We start from the raw sequence: 21,634 nt of genomic DNA, 5'->3' as shown, positions 1-21,634 counted from the left end.
CAGCCAGGGAAGTCATTTTCTTCCTTGAACAAGGTCCCATGACACACTGACTACACTACTGCACAGAAACAAACTTTGCTTCTGTGATAATTTCAGCTGTAAGCTGGGTTGCAAACATCTGTAGCTCTTCTACCATGCTCTACAGTGGTGCCGCCCTCCCCTGAGTGAGCCCCTATGGAATGAGGTACAAATCTTCTTTACTAATTTGTTTGTTGGTTTACCTAATTGTGCCATGTTAGAACCGGCTGTCTCTAGTTGGCAGAGGTATGCACTTCTGACAAATAGGGACACTCCTTTTCTAGTTAGGGCAAGGGGATCACACCCTTCGATAACCCCTGCTCACCCCCTTGGTAGCTTGGCAGAGCAGAACAGGCTTATCTCAGAGGCTGTGTGTTAAGCAATTATGACCACGTACAGTAATACAGTGAATACACTACAAATGGACACGACACCGTAGTATTATAAAAATAAGTATTTTTATATAAGACTTAGCACAAGACCAAATAACGGCAAAACTGTACACAATCGGAATAAATACGTTCAGGAAGGGAAAAGGGATAGTTCAAAGGTAGTTTCTTCTTTAGCACAAAAGTCTTTTAGTATCAAGCAAATCTTCTTCTTGGAAACACAGTTCTTAGCAACAGGGTAACTCACACGGGAGCTACACAACGCTGGGGCAAAGGTAATCCACGGGTTCGGCGTCGACCGCGAGGAGCGCTGCGTCGGGCCTGGAGTCACACGGACCCCCAACAACACAGTACCTTAGGAAAATGAAGCACACGATGATCAGCGGCGTCGAGCAATCTGGCGTCGCGTCTTCGGTGTCGATCAGGCCTCAGCAGGCGTTGTCGATGATGCAGTTGCACAGAGTGAGCAGCGCTCACGGCGTCGAAGGGCACACGGTTGATGCGATCAGCAGCGGGGCAGACACGAAGTCCTCTGGAGTTAGAGCCGCACTCCTACTCACTGGCGTTGCTGCTGGCGTCGGTTGGGCCCAGCGTCCGATCGTCGTGGTCGCTGGTTCTTTCAGAGGTGCTGGATTCACACTTCCAGCGGATAGCACTTTTTAGCAGGTGAAGTCCTTTAGCCCTGTGACTTCGGCAGGAGACTGGCACTCTTCCAGTCCTTGGAGATTTTCTTAGCAAGCGTGAGAGTACACACACAGTTCCTCTCTCCTGGTTCCTTGGCAAAAATAAAGAAGCACTGCAGGATTCCCCCAACAACAGCACACCGGCAGAAGGGGTAGACAGTCCTTTAGATCAGCAGGCTTCTTGTCCTTGGTTACAGGGTTCCTTGTCAGAAGTGATCTAAATTCTTGGTTCAGGGGTCCTTCTCTTATACCCCTTTTCGTCTTTGATCCCTTTGTCTATGCCGGGGGTTTACCAACACCCTGGGTCTGCGGTGGGTGGAGCTAGGCAGTAGCACCTGGCCTATTCATTGCCGGGCCAGGTCCTCAGACGCCCCGCAGGAGGTGGAGCCAGCATTGACACTGGCAGGAGCAGAGCTATCGCCCTCCTGGCAGGAGGTGGGGCCAGGATCGTCCATGGCAGGTACAGAGCCATCAGTCGCTCGGCAGGAGGCGGAGCCAGCATTGTATCAGGCAAGGCAGGCTATCAACAACTACTCTCCCCCTACTCTCAACGTAATGTCCCACTCATCCCACACTGACTCATCCAGACCTCTTGGAGCCACCCAGCTCCTGTCACACACACGTCAGACCAGCAGAGACCAGATATGGTTAGACAAGAAAAATAGACACTTTCTAAAAAGTGCTATTTTCGAACCCAGAGTCCAAAAACCATCCACACCAACGGATGCGTAATTAAACCCCGAGTTCAGGGATACCAAACTCGACATTGCACCATGCTCCCCGAGCCAGCTAGGATTATAGCGTTAATAATCCCGGCGGCCCATTCTACACAACGGAGAGCAGGCTACCTTGCAATAGTGAAGCCCTAAGATGGCGGCACTTCACTACCAGGACAGACCAACTTGGTCAGGCTTGTCCTACCTTACACTTACAATGCACCCTGCCCATGGGCCTACCATAGGGGTGACTAACATGAAGTCAAGGGAAGGTTGGAGGGGCTGGCAGGTAGGTATACCTGCGCAGCCGACGTGACAGTGCAAGACTGCACGTGGGTCTCGCAATGACCGACCCGTAGACATTCTTTTACAAGGCCGCTCCTGTGGGTGGCACAACACGTGCTGCAAGCCCACGAGCGGCATTTGCATTTACAAGCCCCGGCACTCCTGGTGCACTAGACTAGGGACTGACAGTAAACCAAATAAGCCAAACATGGATACAAGAGATACATCATTTTAACATAGGGAGCACTTGCGCTATGGCACTGATCAGCAGTGACACGGCGCCCAAAGCATATACCAGCAAAACATCGTAAAACAGTAGAGGCAAACAGGAAAAATGGAGGAGAGACTCAAGCCAATGATGTCAGGTCTAACATGCCAGAAACAGGTTGTGTTTTAAAATAGTACCTCCTGCAGACACTTTTGCATGCACAGCAATTTTCTGGGGATATTATTAAAGCAAGGTAACTCTTATGGTTACAGTGTTTGTATTTTGCCTAGTCACCGTTTTGACTCATAAAGTAGCATGGAGGGTTGCGTGTCACATGCAGATCATAGATTTGCATTTTATGAAGATAGCTCAATGGGTTACTGCTTTTGTCACAGAGATCCTCATTGTTACATGCAGTTCATAAGTTCAATCCTTCTCATATAGCACAGTGAACTATGAACTGGAATCAAAGAGCTGTATGCAAAGTGCAAAGCACAGAGTTAAACTTGACTTTTTTTCTCAATTATGCTCAGGTTGCTAAACATGGTTCCTTTGGACCATTATAATTTCTCATTAGTATAGACAACCCCAGCCACTGTGTTACTTTTAAATCCTTAGTTTGTGTTTCTCCAGACCAAGTACTCTTAACATATGATTCCTACTAATTTGGATGACATGTGACTCCCTCACTCTGTTACCTTCTTTGTCTGATGTAACATTTCCTTGGCATTGATTTACTTATTAAATGCTTCATTGTCTCTGTATAGTGTGTGTGTGTGTGATGTAGTGTGCTTTAACACCCAAAACTGGAATGAGTAGCACTGTAAAGGAAATAAATAAATTTGAGAGGGACTATGAAGAGATGAGGGCACCACTAGAGGGTGGTAGTGAGGAATATATGTAGTGAGGGGTTATGCGGAGGGGAAACTATTACAAAGATAAAAGCACTGGGCGGAACCAACACACAAAGATGTCTGTAGGGATCAAATTAACCAAAGGATCTTTCATAATGTAAAATTGTGTATTGCCCACTGATTAGTTTAACTTGCATTTACTTTGTATTTAAGATGTGAGTTATTTTATAAGCTGCTCCTGAAGATGAAATCAAGCAAAATAATTACAGAATATTTTTTCTTTTTAGCCTTGTTAGGTCGAGCCTAGAGCAGCGCATGCGCTGCTTGCTCTACTTTTAGTAGAGGGTAAAAAAAGTGCTACCCACAAGCTTTTCCTGGCCCAAAGCTTGCGTGCATGTGCGTGTGAACGTGCGCAGCCACCATCTGCCTTTCTTATCTCATTAAGCCTTCATGCCGTGAGAGCTAAATAAATGATTTTGCGCGCAGTGCGCACGCACACAGAGTGAACCTGACCCAAGTGTGTTGGAGCTCTTTTACATGAACACCAAATTACATTACACAAGAACAAGGCCAGATTAATTTTTTTCTTACTGCGAAAATTCATGTAGCACAATCACTTTTTACAATGCACTCTATGCTGATGGGAAAACTCAGATCGGTTGCCGACACGCTTTAAAAAAAGTACAGTGTAAAAGAATTTCTAAAAAGAAGAAGCAACCTTTGAGATGGCACCTAACAAATGGAAGGACGGCGTCTGACTGAATCCGACCCATGACCCGAGAGAGCGGAGGCAGGATGGAGGCAAATTGGAAGACGACGATTTCCTTCCTTGAGGGAGGGAGGGGCTGGTTTAGCCTCCCTGGCTGCAAGTGTGTGGCGCTCTCCTGAGTCTGTCACACAAGGCGTCTTGAAGGCTGGCCGGGCTGCGAGCCACCCAGCCCCTTAGCCTTGTCCACGTTCAGGATGGGCTATGCAGGGGGTAGCGACACTGAGAGGATGCGCAGAGACATAAAAATACCAGGCAAGGAGAGCGCCGTCTTTTGTGTATTTAGTTTAACAGAAGGATGTATCTATCATACATGCTTGTTTTAATTTGTGCTGCAGTTTTATTTCAATCTTGGGAAATATATATATTAATGTTTACTGTGTGTGCGTGAGTGCGAGCGCGTGTGTATGTGTTTGTCAATGTCGGCTGACTCTGCCTTGCATCCTTCCTATGTAGGTAAATTAAGTAGCTATTGTTTACAGTTTGTAGAATCGGCAGACGTGCAGTATGAGGAGCTATTTAACCACATTGCTGCTATGGTTATTTTTCCCCTGTGCTGGAAATTCTTGCTCCCCTATATTCATGACGAGCTCAGCTCGTCATCAGCACAGCTCAACTGTGCCTCATGACGAGCTGAGCTCGTCATGAGCATGGAAGGGGTTAAAAAAGCATTGGTTTGCTGGCTTTGAGATAGATAAACCTTACATTGCTATGGAGCAGGAACTAGACATGACGTCTAAAGGTCGTGTAATTCCACCTTGTCTTTTAGTTCAATTTCTCTCCTTTAGCTGATACAGCAGAGAGTAGCGCAAAACTAATGACATTATTGTATAACCTCGTAGAAATCTAAAATAATGGCAATAACTCGGGTATGCGTCATCTTCGTCAGTGTGCGTTCCATTACAGCAACTCTGATTGTTGAATGTGGAGCTTTATTACATGTTTACATATTGCTATAGAGGTTCCAGGGTCTGTATTTTATTGGTACAATGCCTTATAGTAGAGTCATTTAAATACATAAGTCCACTCTCAGCGGTGGCTCCCTGGACCAGGGTGTCTGTGGCGGGCTTCAGATGCTCATATCTAGTTTTACTGCATGACTTGTGTGTGCTGCAGGGGCAGCTGGGTTACAGTTGTGCAATAAGGTGGACTTGGAGCTCTGCCTTTCATAAATGACACAATATCCAAATCAAGCAAGCCGGAGGTGGTTCAGTCGGCTCTGGAATTAGGGTGACAAGTCTCTGCAAACCCAATGGTATCCCTAGGATTAGCTTCAAAGAGACATTTGCTTATATTTTTTCCTTTATTCCTAGACCTCTTTGGTAAGAAAATAAATTCCTTGTGTGGGTGTCTTTGCCCCTTCACACTGTGATCACGTGGGATTCCATACAGACAGGCAGGTTAAGAATCCACAGAGAAAGCAGCGCTTTCTGCATCTGCATTCTGTTACTCGTTGGCACTACATGTTCTGTTCTAAATTACTCTTCATCTGAAGAAGTTGTTACCCTATGAAAACTTTATTTCTGAAAGATATAATCATTTTACCATATCAGATTTGGAAGCATCAGCTAAAAATCTACAAACTTAGTGAAAATGACTTGAGCTGCTATCCCCAGGCTACAAATACTGATGAAGGGCCCCTGAAATCTGCTATATTTCAAGGGATGGGGGGCCACAGCCTTTCAGGTTCTTGTGAGGCACAAAAAGCTATTTGAAACATGCAGATGAAGAATCGAAAAGACGTCAGGGCATGTAGGGCTGGTTTTGGGGAACCCCCTGAAATGTGGTTAAGTGGACTGGTTTTCTGGCTATTTCCAGTTCACAAACCGTTAGTGTTCCTAGACACTCATCACGTCTTGGAGCAAATCTTTACCACGTTACTAATGAACATGCATCAGAGAATTATTGAGGAGACCCTGGAGAATTCTAGTTCCAACCTACTATGTCCACTGAATCACAGATATCAGGAGTCCCTACAAATTGCCTAACTGGCGCTGTATTACAATAAGTGCCCTGGGGGCGCAACAGGTGTTTGCACAAATAAATGGACCCCTCAGACATCCCCATGCAGGCAGGTACAGTCAGTGACTGCACCCACATGCAAGGTGATTTCTAATTCCTTGTAAAAGTGCACTGTGAAAACATAGAATTCTGCCCTAGGGGCAGCACAAATTTGCGTCTGCCCTGGGTGCAGCACATTCACCGTAGTACGGCACACTTTTATTGTTTGCACCTTTTAATAGGTTTGTCCAGTGCCAACAGTGACAAATGCATAACACGGCCCCTGGTGCCCAAGACTGCTTCTCTTCCACCGAGACAGACAACAAATATCCTTTCCAGTAGATTTCCGGATTCATATTCATTCCTGCTGTTTAACTTATAAATATTTCCAGGTTGAGAAAGCAAATTACACAGAGGATTCAGGCTAAACGTTGGACCAATCTAAGCAATAGAAACAAGCATTGGCATAGCCAATCGGTCTCGCTTTTGCGACCTTATAAGTATTTAGTTATGCAACACATTGTCCTTGGTGCAACAACAACTGTTGCATGGCTAAACACTTATAAGGTCCCAAAGACTAGAACTATTGGCTATGCCAATGCTTATTTTTGACCCTGCTCCCATGTTCACTTTTACCACCCGCATTGCACTCAGAATCACAGTTCCCATACTTTTCCTACAGCACTTTGACCCCTTTCCAAGACACGTGATCCGCCCCTCCTATTAATTACATTAGGCTTGATTTTTTCCAATACATAATCAGCCCTATTTACCATTAAAGACAAAACAGTAGGCTGAAAAATAATTACATTTACATTTACATTTCGACCTACAGCTCTTCAAAGAAATCACTACATTAGCAGACCACTTGAGTATTTTTCATGCACACAAGGAATGTAAAACAGGATAGATAGAGTAACAGTCAGGATTAGAAAATACAAGCAGTAAAACGCTACCTACTTTTAAGCCATATAAATGTACACCTCGAAGTTCCACACTAGGCCTTAAAGTTTAACCAATACGGATGCTTGGTTTGCACCACTCCCCTCATCACTGATTACGGAATTGTGAAATGTCATTTAGGCAACATTGTCCTGCATGTTTCTCATTTTTTAAGTCAAAGTTGAAGCCTCGGTAAACAAATGAGTCGACTTAGAAAATAATTTAATTAAAGTATGTTATGGCCATACCATGATTCTCTGGCAGAGAAGTGCTTTTCGAGATGGCTTATCGGATGAAATGTGCTTACACAAAAAACGCATTGATGGCACAGCTTATTACAATGAGTTAATGTACAACAGGTTTTGACAACAGACCTTGTACTGGGAAATAGCACAAATACTGTACGGAAAAGTAAAAATACAGAAACATTCCAACAGCTTGAGGGAGACATTAACATTTTACCTTCATTTTAGGAAAAGAGGCCACGCATTTTCTATGTTGCTGACTTGAAAGTTGAATTCTCTTAGCTTTGTCTGAATCTGACGTTTCTTTAAATCAGGAATATTTGGGAAAAAAATGCTGCCTTAACACACCATCCAATGTTTTGAGGTTTGAATCTGAAAACTCGTCATGCCAATTTTACCTTCCCACCCCATTTTTTAACAGGACATGTAGTACAAGCCTGGCTGTAATGCGTAACCATGGCTAGATTTAAATTAATCCCTGTGAAATGTGTCAGGAAGATTTAGCCGGGAGAGATGGAGATATTAAAGCCAGCCTTGCACCCACGTCCTCGCTCTTGAGAGGATAACCTGATATGAACTTGGACCAACTCACTAATTGGATTTTCAAATTCAGGGCTCTTGCAAGTCAGTAGGCAGTGAAGCCAGCGGAGACCAGACTGTCCCTAATTGCTTCATTTACATACAAAATGAAACATAACTCCGAACATAAGTTCCTGGCACATTCCTTACTTTTTTCCAGCAATTGCATTTAAAAGAGGCACAGCAGAGTTATGTCCGAACCGTGTCCGGCAACTTAATGAACAGTTGTGTTTTTGCTTTCATGCTGTAAGAAGCCAAGCTATAGGTATGCCAAGGTTGTGGTGTACAATTGAAAGCTTTAAATATGCATTAAGGCATTCAGTCTCTGCTGTGGAAGAATGAATCTGGAACGGGCCACCTGCTTGTGGCAATAGGATGAAAGAATTGATATTAAATAGAATATGGAGGGCTGTGGCGACTGCGGAAAGAATGTATGTGGGAGACATTGACCATGCCTCCAGGTAAACCTGAAAGACCTTTCCAGCTGCATTTTAAGGATAGGGTTGTGAGTGAATTTCTGCTAAGAACGGAGATGTTAGAAGGATTCTTGTGGTTCATTGGATGGAGGCATAAGATAGATATAAATACACCACCCTTGTGACCTCTGGGCTCCTGGAGAGTCCACAGAACACAAACAGAAGTTAAACATGATTTTCAAAATGTTCCTAGAGACACAACTCTTGGAAATTTCTATTTTTTTTTAATTTATATTTAGGGATTGAGCAATAGGGACATGTACAATGAGGATAATCTCACACCTTGTGTAAAAGGTCATTGGATGTTTTAGCTGTCGTTCCAAGTTTTAAAATGATCACAAAAGTTTGATATAGTCATCAAAACCACCAACCCATAAGGTACAAATATAAACACCCCCCATTTCGCCCATTGCTGGTGGTTCAAAGCCATGCTGAAGAATCTTCATGCAAAAAAATCATAAGGCATGTGCTTACGTTCCAAAAGCTGTATCTCTCCTGGTCATTATTTTCTCATCCCTTCCCCAGTCCTCAACAGGTGAATTTCTCCAATAAAGGGTTGTGTTCAGGTGTTGGTCTTCCTGATCCTTCAACGCTTCGAGTAGAAGAGACTTCCAGCTCCCTTGGCTAGCCTGCACTGTTTGCCCATGTGATCATCTTGCCAGGGGTGGGCTTTGCCACTTTCCTGAAGCCTTCGCAGCCACAGGGTCCTAGCACCATTGGCATCTACCCCAGAGTGTTCCAATCCGAGATGGAATATTGTATGAAAGCATGGAACCAGGTTCATACTATGCATTGTGCCTGGGGTCTTAAATGTGATCCCTGGTCACTGGTGAGAATGCAAGATTTTGTTAAATTGCGCCTAGTTTGCTTGCAATTCACCAAGAAAACTGGTCTATTTGAGGGGAAGATCAGATTAAAAACCGACCTAATGTCATTGCTTATTTACGTGAGGCAAAATGTTGTATTCTGATAGTCAAATATTGCTAGGGATTTTACATTGCTATAACATTTCATCACAATTATACAAATTGTGCCGATATGAGGCAAAAAAACAAAGTGCGCAGGTCTGTATGGACCCCTTTACTTCTGTACTGGTTATTCAAAAAATAAATTCTCCTTCACAAAGGGCACATCTATTCCTTCCATTATTCCAAACCTATCCAATCTGAACGGCTTCACAGGTTCCTTCAAAAGCACAATCGCTCCCTCTGGTACTTCTTTTAAAAAAAAAATTGTACATGTGTCATTTTGGTCTTTGACATCCTACTTTCCATATTTGAGAGAGGACTAGGGCAATCACAGGACGATGCATTTCCCTGAATAGCATATTAAATCAGCTACTTATATCAGATACTTAAAGCTATAGCTCAACCTTCTCTGACACAGTTTGATTGTAGTTTATAGTGTTAGCAGCGTACTATATTGGTCAGTACTTACAGATAGCTTCATGGCAAAAGACTGCTCAATCTAAAACAGAATTCTTATGATCGAAAACAAGTTTTTTAATTTAAAGTGAAAACAGCTTTGTCCTTGAATAGGCGCAGATTCCCAAAATACCTGAGGGGAGGAAACATTGGCGTAGGAGTGTAAGGAACAAGATAAGCTCCATGGCCAGAAACTAATACGTTCCATTCAGACCCTGCCGAAATGCACCTAAAGTTTGTGTTACCAAGAATATGAAACAGAGTATGTTGGTGATTCTGCTATTTGTGGGAAAGTTGTGAAGTTGCTTCTTGCAGTTTTGTGTTTGAGTGTGTCTAAAAAGAAGGCTTGCCTAGCCCAAAGCTTTAAGTGGGCTGAAAAATAGTAGTGACCTTCAAATGAGGTTTTGCCTAAGAAGTGTAACCAGGAATCTTTCCCAAGAGGTGTGGCCTATATAATTTAGGCCATGGCTTTAAACAAGTAAACTAAACACTGTGCTTCCCATAGCATATCACGCAACTAGTATGTTAGTGTATTTCTTTGAGCTTTCTATTATTTCATCCAGACATAGCACGCAGCAACAGACATCCATCTAAAACAAGCTAAACCTTCTTGCTTTGCCAGTGCTAGTTAGTAGTAATGTGATAAAAGAGTAGGAATAAAGATTTTATTGCAAATAATTATAATTAAAAGCGTTTAACTTCTAAAAATATGAGACTGAATGTAGCATTACTATGCTCTGTGGGAGGCATGGAGGGCTTCAGAGTGTCTCAGTCATTCCTGATTTTGCCTTCACCCCACTTTACTCAGTACTCCGCCTGTTAGAAACTTTTGCCTCCCCCCACACCTTACTGATACCCTCCATCTGCATCGCTCATATCTTACTTTTTTCCTGTTCATTGCCTTTTTTTCACTCTCTCCTTACAAGTCCTTCAGTTCATCACCCTACAGACACAAAACACTCACTTACATGTAAGCACTACATTTTCATTCAATGGTCAATGTTCCAACAGCTATGTTCCTCCTTTACACACTTTTGTATAGAATCATAATTAGATTTGCCACACATGACCAGTGGTGAGTGCGACATACAGAGAGGCAGGGTTTGGATGAGCATGTATTCTGAACATTTTTATGACCCAATGAGAGGCACAGTAAGAAACTTGCACTGCCTGCAGCCTCAAGTCCAGAGCTCTGAATTGCGTCCCTTTATAGAAACCCCCACAACCTGAACTCACACAGAGGTGGCTCAGTTCACAGAAGGCACTGTACCACAGAAATAAGCTGCACAACGAGAAATGAACAGAAAAACATCTTCCTGGAAAAAGCCAACTCTCTTATGGAATGCAAGATTAATTAAAACGTGAAATGTAAACAGTAAGTGCATTGCAAACATGGACTATCCTAACATGTTGCAGTCATTGTTTAAAACAATATTTGTGTTTTTTCCTGTAAAAATAAATATATGAATAAAGGGCCCGATAGAGAACCGTTTCAATGTCGATGTTTATTTACTGCTATGTCTGAGACCCAGAGGGACTCACCCCACTTAAGCCTTGGTCTGTTGACTTGAACCCATTGGTTCCACTTGCTCACTCCGTTTCCTTAAGAATCACGGGGCATATTACCAAGCAATAGCGATAATTATCGCTATTGCTTGGTTAGAGACAAAAATTTACCGCTGAGCTGCGGCGATTTTTATCGCAGATAAACCTTGGTATTACCAAGGTTTATCGCAAATGCGATAAAAATCGGCCGCAATGCATGAATATCGCTGAAAATTCTGCGATATTCATCCATTACCGAGCTAATGCTCTTAGCCATGTTATCCAACTCCCATTGGATAACATGGCTAAGAACTGCTCAGGGCAGGTGTTAGCTTTTGGAGATATTCGCGCTTAGCGCGAATATCTCCAAAAGTTGGTAATAGGAGATAGCGATCTTAGCGACTGTTTCCAGTCGCTAACATCTTGGCACGCCCACTTTGCATGTCATTAGTGATAAATATCACTGACATGCAAAGTGGGGCCCAAGATGGTCGTTATCTCCTACTAGCTGTCGCTAACTGGTGTTAGCGACAGCTAGGTAATAGGGAGATAATTTTATCTCCGCTTTCTTGGCTTTTAAAGCCAAAAAAGCAGAGATAAACCCCCTTGATAATATGCCCCCACCTTCTCCGCATATCTGTCACTCTGTTTGTGTTCACCTTACTGTTACACTCTGACAGTCGCCTCTCCCTATCTCACTTTCTTTTCTGACACCATCTGACCCACTAACGACCTCTTTAAGTCCTCTGCCCCCTCTCTCCGACTGGCTCTCTCATTCTCTCTTCTCTCACTTATCATTCTGTGTATATCTTTCTGTCTGTTTATCGATCTGTCGATCAATACTGCTTTTATCACCTTCTCTCACCTTTTTTATTGTCTATCTGCTTTTTCCTGTCTGTCTGTCAGTCAGTCATCCGGACAGACACACACATCCACTTGTTCTCTCTCTTGTGCTTTATCTACCTCTATTTCAGACTTGCAGTCTCTCTTCCTTTCTCTCTCTCTCCTCTTTGTTTCTGTATCCCACTCACTCTCTGTCTGATACTTTCTCGATGGCCCTAGTGATGTCTCTAGGTCATGCTCTCTGACACTGTCGCTCTCCAGCCCCCCCCCCCCCCTCCCTCCCCCCTCCAAATGTTTGTCGGTCAAACTTTTCAGGAAACTTGCCGAGACACGACTTACAAGACTAAGGACAAAGTGCCGTACATGAGGGTGGAGTGAAAAATGCACAGTAATGTGCCAACGAAATATATTCAAGTAGAGAGCTCAGGTACACAGTCACATGCCACGCTCTATCTGGAAATACGCCGATATTTTAACAAGTGTGGTATTTTAACATGTATGTAATAAACTTAAAACATATTCTGTTTGTACAAAATACTTTGCACCTCTGGCACTTAATGACTAACCTCAACCCCCTCATAACCCTTTCGTTCAGAGAAAATTCTTCTTTTCGTCAATTGAAAGAGTATTTGTTTTTTTTTAAATTTGTTTATGCTTGCCGCTTTTTATAGATAGTGATTTTTCCAGCACGGCTTTTACCCATACATGACGCTGCCCTTCCCACAATGTTCTGTGAGCTGGAGATGTGCAGCACAAAGCAACAAGGTCAACAAGGTGGAGACTCTGTAGCCATAACTTTCCGCTGCCAGTATAACTAAGAGGCCAGTGTGTCTCCTTTTATCTTTTTTTTAAGTGACATACTTGGAACAAGAAAATTCCATGGAATTTGTATGCAAAAACATTGCGGGAGCATTACCTCACTCAGCATGTCAAGAATTTCGAGGTAACCCAGTATACACTAACGTTAGAAAATTAAGCTGAATCCAGAACATGTTATTTTTTCTGAGTTTTTGTTTATATCAGTGGATTGTGCTCGTGAACCTGAACATAGCTGCAGATTTTGATAGTTAAAACACAGAGCAATGAAAGGAGAAGATGCGGATAATGGCTAGGGCAGTCGACCTCAAATCTCGGGAACCGGTTCAAGTTTCGGCAACCACGCTCAATATCCTGTGATTCTGGGCAAATCACTTAAAATGAATGTGTATTGCGTAACGCAACTGCTGCTCATGTAAAGTGTTCTGATACCTGATACCTTCGGGTCAAGTTTGTGCTAGTTAAAACTCTGAAAAAAAATCATGTCCCCAGAGAAGAGATAAGCAGGCCTATTCACTAAGATTTTGTTGTGACTTACTTTTGATTGTAGTCCTGGCTTACTTCTGAGTTTCAGACATAAACTAGGTGAAGTCTTGCTTACTCCGGTTTTACTCTTTGGATTTAGGAGTAAACTCTGAGTACTACTAGATGAAAGACAGAAAATCTTTGTAATTCAGGCCTTTTGTGCCTTGCTTCACACCCAGAATGCCATCAGCAACTTAAGCACAAATGTTATTCACCATTCCCATAGGGAAGATGTGTACCTTGAACATTGACTCCTGAATATCAATCTGGCAGTATATCGAGAACAAAATATCTAAAAAAATGTCAACAGGTAGGTAAGTCTAGATGTTCCATACCTCACTCCACATATTGTACCTATGTGGCACATACATCTAAAAGGTACTTAGATTTGGAGCTAGGAATAGAAATCTACACTTCCCTATATGTTCTTAATTTTTTATATTTTGTTCCAGGCTATTCTCTCTTCTATATTCCTATATTACGACATTTTGGAAGTTGAAATTCAGTAGTATAGTCCATAGTAAACACCACATATGATGTTTGTCTATTAGTGCTGAAAAGACAGGTGTTACCACTACCAACTTAAAGATTAATCATGCTGCTGCAGAAATGTTTTTCTTTAATAATTTCTGTTCAACCCGTAACTTAAATAGGGGTCTCTGAATCCACATCGAAATCTTTTCCTTCTGCAATGGATCTTTGCCAGCGTTAGAATGAAGCAACAATAACAAAAATCACAATGGACATCATCCTTTAGTCATTTAGTTCAGTCAATGATGAGTGTTCTGGATCATTTCAAGAACCTTTAATTATAGATAAGAGTTTAGTATTTGTTTTGTCTTTTTATTCAAATTAATAAATCAGATGAATCTGTTTACAGAAATATCTGGAAAGGTCATAGTAAAAATCAATTTAGTAAATTACTGTGTGTTCCATAAAAGAACTTAATCCCTATTCTACTCTCGATGGCGTCTAACCTACCAGAACCCATGGAGAGTCCTTTTCGAAAAGAGCAAGATTTAAAGAAGAATTGAAACAGAATCATATTGACGCCAAACTCCTCATGAAGATTAAATCCAGAAACGTGTCCGAGTATCTTCTCTAAAATCAGCATCAGCAAACAGTCACAGTAACAACTGTTTAAAGATAAGCTAAGAAAATTGTCACAGCAGTAGCCATAACCCTTACAAAAAATAGACACTCAGAAAGTAGTAGGTGACATAGGTCACCATCACCAGTGGCTCACAGCGACTAGGGTAAAAAGTGCTAAGGGAGAAGGGGAAGGTCACAAAAAAATGGCCTAGACCAGACTGGACTGCACTGCCTTAAATCTAACTCGGAACACACATATTACAATACACAAAACATATGTAACAATCCATACAGGTTTTAGGTCATCTTAAGCCAATGAGGCTAGATCATCCGATGGTCTTCTGCTTCTTCCTTAATTCCCACGGTAAACGTACAAAGTCAGCAAGGTGCTGTCTACAAGTGTCAACTTAGTTGCTAAATATTCATGTGCGCTAGTGTTAGAAATGGGGGTCTCAAGTTGGCAATGGCTGGCCACTGTCCAAGTAGGGACCCTTCTTCCTAAGTCATAGTAAGGGGGCTACACCCTTTGATAACCCCTGCTCAACCCTGTGGTAACGTAGCACGAGCAGCTAGGCTTATCTCAGAGGCAGTGTGTGAAGCATTTATGATCATACACAATAACACAGTGAAGAACACTACAAAGGGACACCACACAAGTAGTTATAAAAAATAAGTATCTTTATATATAGACTTAACACAAGACCAATAACCTTAAAAAAAGCCACGATACTGTAAAATAACATTATTCCTGAAATGCTGTAAAAATAGTTCAAAGTGTGCAAATAGGAGTTCAGTTCAAAGCAGTGGTCTCTGCGACCCCTTTTACTTACAAAGTACCTGAATTTCGTAGCAAACCAAACAAAATGTCGCAAACCAGCTGTAGCGGTGATTTTCCTCACGCAAGGCCGGCGATGCGTTGAATCCTTGCCGAAAGGGAGGATGATGCGGGACACAGCGCCAAACTTCTTCACGCAAGGCCATCGATGCGTTGAATTCCGACCCGCAAGGTAGGATGATGCGCTGAGCCGGTTGCGTGTGCGACCTTGTTGCGATGAGTAGAAATGGCGCTTCGCGAGGGAGCGAAGCTCCGGGTGTGATGCAACGAAAATGGCAGACGCACGGTGCCCGCACTGTGATGTTGTAATGCGATGATCTCGATGCTAGGATCCGAGGTTAGCGAGCACTCGAAAAGCCCGCAAATGTATGATGCGATGATCTTTGGGTGTTAGCGAGCACTTTGTGACCCACACACGTCGGAGGTACCCCGACGGCTTGGATGACCGTCAGAGGTACTGACGGACAGAGCGGTGCCTCCTTTACCCTGAGCCGTTGCCAGGTGGGGTGAGGTATTTCCTCCGTATGCTTGAGATTCTTCAAGAGATACGAGAATTGTGAACTGTGAAAAACTGGTGACATGGTTGTATTGTTTCCAATGTGGAACATACATAGGCACAATTTAATTATTTAATTATGTCTTCACTTTTGCAGTAGCATAAATAATTGGATGGGTGCTGATGAAACCACAAGGTACAGGTTTGCCTAGATGTGCTGAAACATGTTTACCATTTGAATATTTAGAGACAGTTATTTTTTGGAACTGTTCTTTTGCACAGTTTTTAATATTGGACCGTGGTAGACAAGAATAAAGTTGTGGTCTTGCCATGCTTCAGTTTTAGCCCCACTTGCATGATTGCACTGTACTTTTTCCCATACACTCTGTAATACATCTACTCACATCTGTGAGTTTAAACTATCTAGTATAGATTTATAAAACATCCTTGGCTCCTCCATCAAAAGGGTGGTGTTGTAGCCCTTATAGTCACTAGGTTGACTATCAAAGGAGACCCAGATGATGAAGCATGTCACCTGGAACGGTGAGTGATGGGAATCTGAAAATGTATTTAATATTTTTTCAGGTTTGTTTTGGGTTAGCTTTGGCTTGGTGAAATACACGTGCTTCCATTTGTGTCTAGACTCTGGGTTATTGTTGTTGTGTGTACAGACAACACCTGGACCTGACTTCCCATCTCAGGAACCAATCCCTGTGGCTGAACAACTGCCTGGCGTACCAGGACTACCTGGGGAGTACAAGCACCCTCCCCAAGGGTAACACAGAACTTCTGTGTTGCGTGACAGTCTGCCTGGTGCAGATCTCCTGACCCATCCCTGACAGTGCGCAAAGATCCCCCAGGACAGGAGTCGTGTCCCCATCATCACTACTCTGGGGCTCAGCCCCCCTGACTGGCCCCTGACCCACTGGTTCTCCCACTGGGGGCTCCTTCCCACTCTCACCTCTCAAGCTGGACTTCTACACCCTCCCCCTAGGAGTTGCACTGCCAGACACAAGAACTGATGGAGGCCTGACTACAGGCACTCCCAGCTCACCTAACATGGGGAGTCCCCCCACATCTGACGGTCCATCCGGGCAGACTATACTTCCTAGCTGGTGTTCCCTCATGAAACCATCCAGTCCTGGAGACTGAGGTTGGGCACTTCGGGACCTATCCCAGTCTCACTCCTGTGCCCAAGAGGCAGGATGTGAGGCCCTAAAACCTCCTCACAACAAGGGGACCTAGCTGCATCACTCCGAACCTATCGGCTTACAAAGAGCCATAAATAAACTAACAACTTACCTGGATCGAGAAAGGCTGGAAATAAATAAAGATAAAACAAAAGTGGTCCGCCCAGTTGATCCACAGAAGCTAAAGTATAAATGCATGGCAAAAGGGAGACCTGTGGAAGAACTAGTGTCATACAAGTACCTGGGAATAACAATATCAAAAGGTGCAAATCTTAAGGAACATAAAGCAGCAACACAAGCAAAAGCTCAATCTCTAATCTTTGCATATCGTTCATTAAAAGCAAAAATGGACTGCCTAAATCACAAGCACCTATTAAAAGTTATGGCAGCTCAAATCATGCCAACCCTATCATATGGTCTAGTTACTTGGTGCAGCAAGGAGACCGATCTTTTAAACGACCTACAGATTAAAATCTATAAAGCGGTCTTAAATCTTCCTCAATCCGCCTCAGCATCCCAAGTCAGGCTCGAATTCGGACTGCAAAATCTGAGTTTCCGGAGCATGAGCGACTTCGTGAAACTCTGTCACAAACTTCGATCTGCAAATCCTGACACAATGGACGGGCTGAGCTGGGAAGAAATCAAAAACCGAGCGGAGAACAAAACCTTGAACACCTGGGGGAACCACCTGAAATTCTTTTTGGAAAAGCTGGAGTTGGAATTAGCCTGGAAATCCGGGATAGATAAATCAACCCTAAGCAGATTAGCCAATGCGGAAGCAAAAAGGAAATCCTTTTTTGAGGATAAAAAGTCACTTGCAAAACGTCGGCATAGTTGGACCATTATTAACTCATTCACAACAAATAAAAGCTCTTGCATATCTTTCATCCCACTTTAGTGGTTACCTAAAAAAAGCATTCACAGCCTATCGGATGGGCATGCATGTCTCGAAGGACTTACTTCCATCCTGGAAACACTCCCACCAGACGGAGCATTGTCGACTCCTGTGGGTACAAAACTGAAACCCTAACCCACCTTTTCTGTGTATGCCCAGCACTGACAGGACAGTGATGACGATATCTGAAATCCACTTTTAATGAGCTAAACATTTGCTCCTGCAGGCACACAGTTATAAGCTGGCTGGGAGGTTCATCCACAATCCTGGCATGCCCAGGTGTCAAATTCATGGCTGAGGTGAGAAAATCCTTAGAACAATTTGAGCAGGGGGAACATTGATGCGGAGGGCCATTGGGGATACCTTTACCCCAGGGACCCAAACAGGGATCACAAACAGAGACCCTGAGACGGTCTGCGGAGTGCTGTTGGAAGTTGTTTTTAATTGTACTGTTTTCAATTTTATTAAGATCAAGAAGCCATAACCACAGAAAAGTTTTATAACCATGTACTGTTATTTTATCATGTGAATTTGTAATAATTTTAATTAATTATGGAATAAATCTTTGACACTTCGAACCTCTCCCACCACTCTGGGTTGGAAGACATCTGAACCACTCCTATTAGGGTCAATCCCCAAGACCTCTACAGAGCCTCTGGTACTCCCCCAGAGGTCTGCCTCCTATGCAAGTTCCTTATGATCAGATAACTCGCACTGCAACAGGTGTTGGTTTAGCTCTTGAAAACAGGGACTCACAATATGCTTTCCCAACATTGGATTACACAGTTCCCTGCAGGTGCTAACCTTCACCTCATAATCCAGTGCCTCACACACGTACCCCACACCACTCTCCTGAAATGGGTGAGATATTACATGACTGTCTCTATCACTCAACCTACACTCTTCAGAGCGGTCCTCACACTCATACACCAGGACTTCAGCCACAGGGGAACCCCTCTCCCTGCACCTCACATCTAGAGTCGGTACGGTGTCTCTCCCCTCACTAGGACTATTGGCCCCTGTGCTAGTTCCCCAATCCACCTCAGGGACACTGCACACCAATGGAGCTACCTCATATCCTTGAATCCCCTGGTGTAGATCAACCCCCCTTCAAGTCAGGTGCCACATCTCTGGGTGGGTGTACTACACTGTCATTACTACATAACTCAACTTTGCTGCCACCACTGGACCCCACCCTCACTGGTGAATCCAGTCAATTAACACTGTGCTCAGGGCATAACCCACCCTTGAGAGCTAACTTCTCCTTTACTGCTATCTGTGCTAGGTGTGACTCCAGCTGGGCAATCTCCATTTGGAGCCTCTCTAATTCCAGCTGGTGCTCCCTCTCCCCATGTCTGTCCAACTCCTCTAGGGACCATTAAAGGGACTGGGGACTACACTGGGCACTAGACCCAGCAAGGGACTCCCTACCTATGGGACCCTCCCACCTGAACACCAACTCCTCTGCGGACCATGAAGGGAATCCGTCACTACCATAGGCACTAAACTCAGCAAAGTACTCCCTACCTATGAGATATTCTATAACACTTTCTTTCTCCTCTTCTGACTCTCCAGGACCACCCTCAGACCAATTACCCTCTTGGTAGGTGTACTTGGACTCTAAGAACCTCCATCTGGCTTGTTGCCATAGCCTCAGGGATGTCTGCAAGGATAGCTGAGTCTCCTCCCCACTATCAGCTAAACCTCTCTCCTTAGCTCCTCTAGACTGTAGGTCAACAGGTCATCTATGTAAAAGGTAGGTCTCATTTCAGCAAGACCCATTGTAGCAATACTGGCAATATGAATCAAAAATAGAATCAAATAACCTCAACAACGTATGTTGTTGCGTTATGGTCTGTATTCACTAGTAGTGTACACTATAATTACTGTATGCGATCACAAATGCAAGTCCAGATCCTCATCCAAGAAACAACACACAAGCACAAGGACAGTCCTCTCCTTCAGATGCCTTCAGTTACACGGATAGAGGTTTGTCTTGACATCCAGGAGCAATACCAAATACAGGGGTTTGGGCACAGATATTTATAGCCCAAAAGTCTTTGTTCTAAAAAGTCACTAGTCACTGAACCCAGCCAAAACCAGCTCTGCTCAGTCCTGGAGCACTTTGTTTACCAGGCTGCATCCTTCCTTCCAGAAAGAGGGGGTCTGCCATCAGACGCACAGTAGGAGGTGGAGCCAGCATTCACCTTGCCAAGCACATCCCTATTCAGGTCAAGGTGCTACCCCTCCCCAATACTCAATGCAGATCTTTCTATTCAACCCAGGTCTGACTCAGCCTGCCTTGCCCCTCTAAACCCAGACAGCCAATAAATATAACAGCAGAGCACACTAGAAGGCTTAGGCAAGAAAATACCTACTTTCTAAAAGTGGTATTTTCAAACACAGAATGTTAAAACCAACTTCGCTAAAAGATGTATTTTATCATTCTGAGTTCAGGGATACTAAACTCAAATTTCTACCATGTTTCCTGAGTCTGTTAGGATTATAAGATGTCATAATCAAACTGCCCATTCTAGCCTATGGAGAACAGGTAGCCTTGCAGTAGTGAAAAACGAAATGGGCTGTAATTCACTACCCAGACTTGCTACACATATCAAGACATGTCCTACCATACACACACAATGCACCCTACCATAGGGTTAACTGATATGATACCAATGGAAGGTTCAGGGGCAGGGAAGTGTGGGCACTTCACCGCCAAGATGGCAGTTCTGGACTGCACACAGACACTGCAGTGGCAGGTCTGAGGTACACTTTACAAGCTGCTTCTGTGGGAGGCGCAAACCAGCACTGCAGGCCCACCAGCAGCATTTGGGTTACCAGCCCAGGGCACACACCAGCCACACTACTAGGGACTAACAGGTAAACTAAATAAGCCAATCAGGGATATACCAATTCACAGTCATATTTACACAGGGAGAGCATATTCACTTTAGCACTGATCAGCAGTGGTAAAGTGCCCAGAGTCATAAAACCAACAACACCAAAAATACAAGAGGAAGGCAAAAGTTTAGGGATGACCCTGCAAAATGTACCATTTCCAAAAGCTAGCTTCACTGTGAGTTCCCACGAGAACCCTGCAGTCTAAACTGTTAGTTATTCTGTATTCCACTAGGTAACAATAAACAATTCTAAATGCAGAAACATTCTAGTTGTAACCTACGATATTAGGCCATGAGAGTCATAACTTCATCTAAGCATTATTTTTATAATACACTATTCAGCATTAGCATTGTGAATATGTGGCAGGTAGACAACTAACTAAATACAATGAGAACATGTAGCTTAGCAAAAAGAGAAATACATTTTTAAAGTCAGCAATTCTACAGAGATGACATGTTTTAACAAGTCAGGTGTGAATCATTTATCAAATCATATTGCATAGTTCAGCATTTCCTGAAAGCATTTATTAATTAAAGAGGACAATTAACTGAATGGTAGAAAAGCCTAGTTGTGTAATTACAAATGGAGTAAGTACTTACTGCAAGTTAATATTGCACGTTTAAGAAAAGGTGCATTTTCCTACATTTCATTCTATCACGCATTTCCGTGTTAAAGTCCAGTGTAAATTACGGCACTTATTAAAGCTGCAGTCTTCTACTCTAGAAATCTTCCAATCTGATGGTTATCTTAACCATTACACACATTCATTTTCCATGTGATTTCATTTCAGAGTGCACATTCATCATCCGCTCAGCCTTGTCTCCTCTTTTTCTGACCTCTACATTTCAGTGAGATCATGTAATTATCATTCATGGTTCCCCTCAATCCTAAATCCTTTTCATATAAC

Source organism: Lissotriton vulgaris, chromosome 4_1, assembly GCF_964263255.1.
Source record: "Lissotriton vulgaris chromosome 4_1, aLisVul1.2, whole genome shotgun sequence".
In the NCBI taxonomy this organism is placed as follows: Eukaryota; Metazoa; Chordata; class Amphibia; order Caudata; family Salamandridae; genus Lissotriton; species Lissotriton vulgaris.
This window is presented reverse-complemented; position numbering follows the sequence as displayed.